The sequence below is a fragment of the Lynx canadensis genome, chromosome D3 (assembly GCF_007474595.2).
Source record: "Lynx canadensis isolate LIC74 chromosome D3, mLynCan4.pri.v2, whole genome shotgun sequence".
NCBI lineage: Eukaryota > Metazoa > Chordata > Mammalia > Carnivora > Felidae > Lynx > Lynx canadensis.
In genome coordinates, this window is record NC_044314.2 from 2,676,599 (window position 1) to 2,683,814 (window position 7,216).

Consider the following 7,216-nt stretch of genomic DNA (forward strand, 5'->3'; position numbering starts at 1 on the left):
GACTCCCACTCAGACAGCCCACCTCGGGGATTCTGCCAAGACACTAGGGAACAACAAATGCCTGTTGAATGCACTGCTAGATTCACACACACACACACACACACACACTCTATCTCTCTCTTTCTCTTTGTCCCTGACACTCGCTTCCCAGAGTAACAACAGCTCTAACACAGTGTCCCTCTCCTTATTTCAAACGAACGGTGCACTCACTCCTCCCCGACAGCTGGCAGCCCATAGCCTGGGCACCGGGGTGCCGCTCCATCCACACTCAGCTTCCGCTCACGTGCGTCCCCACTGTGCCCACGCCTGCGAACCACACCAGGAGCAGCTCCTAGCAAAGTGCACGGCAGACGGACGGAGAGGAGAGCGGGATGAAAATGGGAATTAGCTCCCAAATATCCATATGACTTCAAGGAAGGAGATGCTCACAACTTCTGCTGCTGTCATGAGGCCAGAGCAGATGCTCGTCGCGTCTTCTACCGTCCTGTTTGGCCTTCGGCCAGCGTCTCAAATGGCGTGAGGTCCTCATACATGAGGGCTTCCCAGATATTTGCTCTTGAGGGATCTGATGGCTGTCGGTCTGATCTGTAGAGGACTGTATTAGTCAGCACCCTCCACGGAAACAGACCTGATAAGACGTGTGTATATATAGAAAGAGATTTATTTTAAGGAATTGGCTCCCGTAATTGTGGAGGCTGGCAAGGCCACAGTCTAGAGTGGACCGCCAGGGTGGAGTCCCAGGGGACAGCTGATGTTTTTGGCTCAGGTCCAAAAGCTGTTCTGCTGCAAAATTCCTTCTTTGGAGGCAGTCAGGTGTCCATCAACTGATTGGATGAGGCCCACCTACCCACACTATGAAAGTAATCTCAAAGCCCATGGATTTAAGGATTAACCTCATCCCAAAACACCCTCTCGGAAACATCCAGAATAATGGCTGCTGACATGTCTGGGCTCCATGGCCCAGTCAAGTCGACACGCAAAATTAACCATCGCAAGGGGCATGTTAGCCCGTGAGCAAATTTTACCCGCAGGCTGGTTGGCGTAATGGGACGCCTCTCAGGCTGCCTCCCCTAGATCCCCTCCACGTCTCTTCTGTCCTCACGACCTCCTGTCTCTTGTCAAGCGCCAATAACGATTTCTTTCATTCTCCTGTTTGTTTCAGTCTCACAAGAAACGGGAAACGGCCAGCCGGAACGTCCGTCTCCAGATCAGAGGAACCGCCGACCTGGCTCCACACTAAATCCCCCATCCGCGAGCATCCGCGAGCATCCATCAGAGTTTCAGGAGTGGGAAGCATAACTACAATAAAAGAGGAAAACACGACGGGCTCTGGATGGCTTTCGGATGCACCGCGGGCCAGGCTACAGTCCCCAGTCACTCAAGCCCGGACAGGGGCTCCTGGGGAGAGACCCCAAGGAGGTGAGGGCAGCCCCTGCTGGCTGGGGTGAGGACAGTTATCTTCAATGACACGGGTGAGCCTGGGAAAGGCGGGGGAGGGAGGAAATTCTGCCCGGGCCTTGGAGCCTTGTCCTTCGGCGACAGACGCTGTACTTACTGTTCTTTGGGGACAGATGGGTACCTGATTCCTTCAATGGGCGGGTAATATTCCAGTGTGTGGATATACCACATTTCAGTCATGTAGTCTACAGGCGCTTCCGACTGGGGCTGCCGTGAAGAAGGCCACCAGCCTTTGCCGGGACGTGCGTTCCGTTCCCTCAGGCATTTATCTAGGAGCCGGATGGAGTCCCGTGTTTGACTTCTTGAGTTTCCTTAAGGGAAGGGACCGCGTCTCTTCCTTCGGTATTCCCAGCACCTGGAAAAGCCCCACGTAAAATAAACATGGTATTGAAGCAAAGACCCAACGGCCTATGAGGCAGGTGAAATTTTCGTGGTTCAAACGGGCAAAGTGAGTCTCCAAGAGTGAATCATTTGCTAACGCTCACACAAAGAGTAGATGCCAGGGTTGGGGCTTAAATTCGGGTTACCGCCCCCCCCCCCCCAACCCACCCTCCTGTGCATCTACTGTACTAGGTAGTACTAAGGACTGGAGATCGGCCCTTAGGGTTTGCGTCGGTTTCCCGCGGCCGCTGAAACAAAGTACCAGAGATTCACTCTCTGGCGGCTCTGGGGGCCAGAACTCCGGAAGCAGGGTGTTGACGGCACTCATTTCTTCCGAGCCCCTGAAGAAGAGTGTGTTCTCCGTCCGTCCAGCCTTCTGGGGGCTCTCGCAGCCCCTGCTGTTCCCTGGCGGCTGGAGGCATCTCCACCTCCACTCCCACCGCCACCTGCCCTCACCCGGGGTCTCTGGATCACTTCTCTTCGGGTGAGAACCCTGGTCATTGGGTGTAGGCCCCTCCCCCAATCCATTAAGACCTTATTTTGACTAATTACATCCTCAAAAGCCCTATTCAAGTAAGATCACATTCTGAGGTTCTGGGTGAACGTGAATTTGGCGGGGGGCGGGGGGGGCACTATTCCAACCAGAACACAGTCACACAGACTCGACCGGGGGCCTTGGCCCCTCACCAGCTGTGTGACCTCACCGTCCTCATGCCCCCGCCGCGGCGTGACAGCGCGCCCCACATGGTCCCTGTCGCCCCGACGGAATGTCGACATCGTCCCCGTGTACTCCCAAGAGCGTTTAATCTCGGACAACAAACTGTGCCGTCTTGTGGGCTCCCCAACACACAGGAAGCCCCCACTAAACGGCAACTTCTGCCGTCAAGAGAAGCAGCAGTCAGTGGTGGGGCCACACGTGTTGGGCAAAGGCTTTCTACAACCTGGGAAGCGAAAGCAGAGCCCACAAAGAGTCCACAGCTGCGGCCGCTAACTAGCGCAGGCCCGTCGTGTGCGGGGGTGGGGGGGGTGGGAAGGAGGGTAAATGGGGCTCTGGTTAGGGCGGCCACCACCCCCCCCCCCCGACTAGGGCACCTCCAGCAACAGCCACGCTAACCACACAGCACCAGGACGTGTCCGCACAGCAGGGGTTACAACACGGTGCTGAATCTCGTTCGCCACCTTCTCCCCCTGCTCCCCCCGCCCCCAGCACGACCTGACAAATACTGGACCTCCAAAGTCTGTGGGATTCACGAAAGAGCCGTCGAGATTTCCCAGGTCAAGGTTTACCATGCTCAGGAGTGGTAATTCCAGCTCTGGGGGACGGACAGGTGGACTCTCAATGACTTCCATTTCTTTGTAAAGGACGAGGTCGGACCCCTCCACCTGCTCTCGGTGTTCCCCAAGCATCTGGCAGCAGATCCAATGGTCTTGTTTCCCAAAAATGCAGTTTCCAGGGCCCCAAGCCAGTTCCACTGGTATGAGCCTCTGGGGTTGAACCCGGGAACCTGATTCTCAGAGACCATCCCTTAGGATTCTTGTGCCTTCTCAGAAGCCATAGAAGCTGCTCCCAGGAATTGGGGTCTGACGGGAGGAGCCAGCAGGGAGGTCTATGGCCTCACACAGTTTTTCATTTTTTTTTTAACGTTTATTATATTTGAGAGAGAGAGACAGAGAGAGACAGAGCGTGAGTGGGGGAGGGGCAGAGAGAGGGGGAGACACAGAATCCGAGGCAGGTTCCAGGCTCCGAGCTGTCAGCACAGAGCCCGATGCGGGGCTTGAACCCACAAACTGCGAGACCATGGCCTGAGCCGAAGTCGTATGCTTAACCGACTGAGCCACCCAGGTGCCCCTCCACACAGTTTTTACCTACTTCTCACCAAATATAGATTAAAAAACATAATCCTAGGACTCTTGACAATCTTTTCTCCCATCTCCTTAAATATGTAACCTAGTGAGGCCTTTGCACGTTCGAATCCGTTACAGGGAAGGTATGACATTTCACGGCAGGTCTGGGACTTTCTATCTAATACGGTTGCCACCGGCCAGATGCGGCCATTTAGATTTAAACGAATCGAAATTAAATGTAACACTCTGCTCCTCAGTGCACTCGCCACACTGGCCACATTGCAAGCGCTCGGGAGCCCCGGTGGGGAGGGGGCATGGAGTCGCCTTTCATCCCTGAAGAAAGTAGGGCTCTGGAGGAGTGTTTGTACACGTGGGCTGCACAGGAGAGTCACCTGGGGAGCCTTCCGAACCCCAGTGCCCAGGGTATACCTAGGCCAATTTCATCACCATCTCGAAGGACGGGACTCAGCCATTTCTACAGGGAGCTTGCACCAGGGTCACCGGTGGGATTGTGAAAGCAGAGCTTGCTTGGGGGAGAATCTCCAGTTCAGTCAGTCCAGTAAGTGCGAATTTGCATTTCTAACGAGTTTCCAGGGAGCACACGTGGCAATCCATGCCTCGGAAGAAAGGTAACCCCGAGAGCGCCTCCCTGTCCAGAGAGCACCGCACTGACCCCTGAGCAGGGCCCCACTCACCCAATGCAGCCGAGTAAGAGGCAGAGCCCTGTTCCTGAACCAAGGCGCTGTGGCCACTAGGAGAAAGGCTTTGGAAGGCATTACAACTATCCAAGACAGAGACCCAAACTGAGCTTGAAAGGAAATTTCTCTTTTTCTCCCAACTAACTTCCCTCATTTTTTTTTTTTTTCTCTTTCGTCCCCGTTCCCAAGCCTCTGAGGCTGCTGGCTGTGGCAGCCACTCTCGCCCAGCTTGGTTCCCCATGATGAATGGGAACGAGCCACGGGCCCCTTCCAAATGCTCCTGCCACTGCCGGGCAGGGAAATCCGGGTGAGATTCCCCAGGTCCTGCCATCCATCTGGTGTGATCTGTCTGCCTCCTGGTCCCCAACAAAATCAAAGGTCAAAATGGGTTCTACCTGCAAAAATGATGCCCCAGGCTTTGTGCAGCCTGCGATTTCAGGAAGCCAGAGCCCCATGAGTAATATTTCAGGCTCACACGTTTAGACTTCACAAGGAGACGGGCCACCACGGTAGGGGACCCAAACAGCCCACAACGGCCTGTGAAGCCAGCCCCGAGCGTCTGCCAATCACACCACCTTGGTTCTGGTGGAAGGATCGTCCTGCAGTGTTAACAGTCAGGACAGGTAAGAGAGTCCATTGCCAAAAAAAGGAAGTTGCTCTCACCTCATGTCAGTCTCTGTGCCTTAAAGACACGAAGGATAATTGCTTCTCTGAGTTGCTTCATTTCACTAACTCCAAATCTTGAATGCTATTTTGAGAAAAAAAAAAAAAAAAAAACAATCTCCGTTCTTTCTTAGTCTCTCTTTTTTGATTGGTAATATTAGAATACAAAATGAGTAAACCAATCCTACCACAAGCCAGAAGGAAATGTAACGTGCTTAAGGATAACGCTGTTCCTGTTCGGATTCTGGCAACGCCGGGCAGCGAAGGATCAGCTCGTCTGTCTTGTTCGGATGACTTTCAGGACGGTAACTGTTAAAAACACAAAGAACAAAACTATAAAGCGCAGCAATACTGTCTTTCAGGCTTACCGACGGACATGCACGTCAGTGGAGTATTCTTGAATTCACTTTATAGAAGAATGTAACGTGTTTGTAGTCTCTCCGGCATCTCACAGGGATTTACGTTTCACATCAGATGGAATATTGTTGATTCTTTACACACTTGAGAGCGAGCAGGAAGAGATTCCTTTTCCACTGGAAAGGAATCTAGGGATTCCGGGCATCTTGTAGTTCGTTCATCTTTCCTTCCCAAGCACTACTGTGACATTTATAAACGTAATCCCCTAATTTGGTGAAGAAACCCGGCCCTCTGGTTCTAAGGCTCTGCCTTCAATGCAACAAAGCAGGCAGGTCCCACCAAAAACAGGGGGGTTTCTGACTCCCCAGACCTTTGACCACCCTTGTTCCCCTGGGCTTCAGCTTTTCACTCAGGAAATTAAAGAGAAGAAAAGGAAAATATTTAAAATTCAATCACAAGTGTGTCTATACATCATTAAGGACAGACCTTTGTCCTGTTGCTTTCGAAACGTTGTGGATTCTTCTTGAGATTACTGTTGTACTTTGTTCTTCTGGAAAAAAGGAAAAGCTTTAAGCACCCTAAAATGGGGCTTTCACCTGATACTAATTTTCTTCTTAGTTATAAAGGCCATTGTCTGTTTGAACAAAGAGGAATACTAGCTCTTAGTAGCTGTTTACATTATAGGAATGAGGGCACTGAGGGAGGAGGAGAGAACCTTCATCATTAATGAGCCAGGGACGTTGATTACCGCAGACCCACAAGTTCTGAATCGAAAGGGGACACCCAGATTTTTTATTCTTTCCCTGCAACTAAGATACTATTGTTTCGCATCTGTTAAATGCCGAGAACACATTTTAGACCACTCTAGGTTAGTGTTAAAATTTAGATTAAACAAGCAGTTGAGAGTCTGATTTAAAAACAACAACAACAAAGCACCCCAGAGCTCTGGGCCCTCGCATGTCAAGTAACACCACCATCTTGTATGAACTGGGGGCATCCACACTGAACACACAGGGCCCAGGAGCAAGTTAGCCATGCGGGACTGATTCACCCAAGCAGCCTTGACCATCCGGGGGGTGGCAGCCTCTTACACAAAATTGGCTTTCAATAAATATTTATAGAACAAATGAGTGAATGAATGTCACTTGAATTAAACACGACTCGTTTGTACCTGCATAACTCGCTTTCCTTTCAGTGATTTGACATTTTGCTGACAGTGTCCTTCGGAAAACTTAGAGCAGAGAAGTTTCCAGTGCCTCAAAACTCCCTGGAAACCCCTCCAATCTGAGCAAGCGGCAGAATTCAGCCATACATTCCTAGCCTTAGTCAGAATATTTTTATTTTAAAAAAATGAGCTGAGCCGTCGGTATGAATAAAGAACTGTGATACCACGCGATAGACATTCTCCCAAGCACTGATTTGACTTTAGACCCGATCATGGGTTTGTTTCAAATTCAGAGCACAGGAGACACAGGTCAAGAATGGTTGCTTTTTATTTAATCTTTGGAGAACAAACTCAGAAATGGGAAAGGAAGAGTTACACACGCAGATTAAATAAGAGGCAGGGTCCCGACTTTTAATAGGATTGTTTCTAACTTAACAGATAATCAAAGCATTCAACGAAGGCGTAATTTGTCAGCCAGAGGTTAGTCTATTGTTCCCCCAACCAGCCAAGGGGGTGGTTGCACGGATTCAATTCACGAGGGAATCCGTGTTTACCATCTGGGAGTCCTAATGGAAAGGCACACAATTTTCAAACTGGGAAAAAATAATAATGCATCTTGCCACTGAAGCCTGGTGGTACCTTGCTGTAT

At 51.0% G+C, this 7,216-nt stretch overlaps 1 long non-coding RNA gene across 2 annotated transcripts; it reads right to left on the reverse strand.

Moving 5' to 3' along the window:
• Positions 1–641: 641 nt before the first annotated feature.
• On the reverse strand, positions 642–6,245 carry LOC115498764. 2 transcript variants are annotated; one of them, XR_004344292.1, is made up of 5 exons: positions 5,889–6,245; positions 5,234–5,354; positions 5,046–5,130; positions 1,580–1,813; positions 642–1,299 (listed from the first exon to the last, which is right to left on the reverse strand). It is a non-coding gene; the product is annotated as an uncharacterized LOC115498764 (long non-coding RNA). The 2 variants fall into 2 exon arrangements; XR_003963945.1 differs by having other exon boundaries at positions 642–1,813.
• Between the last annotated feature and the right edge of the window lie 971 nt (positions 6,246–7,216).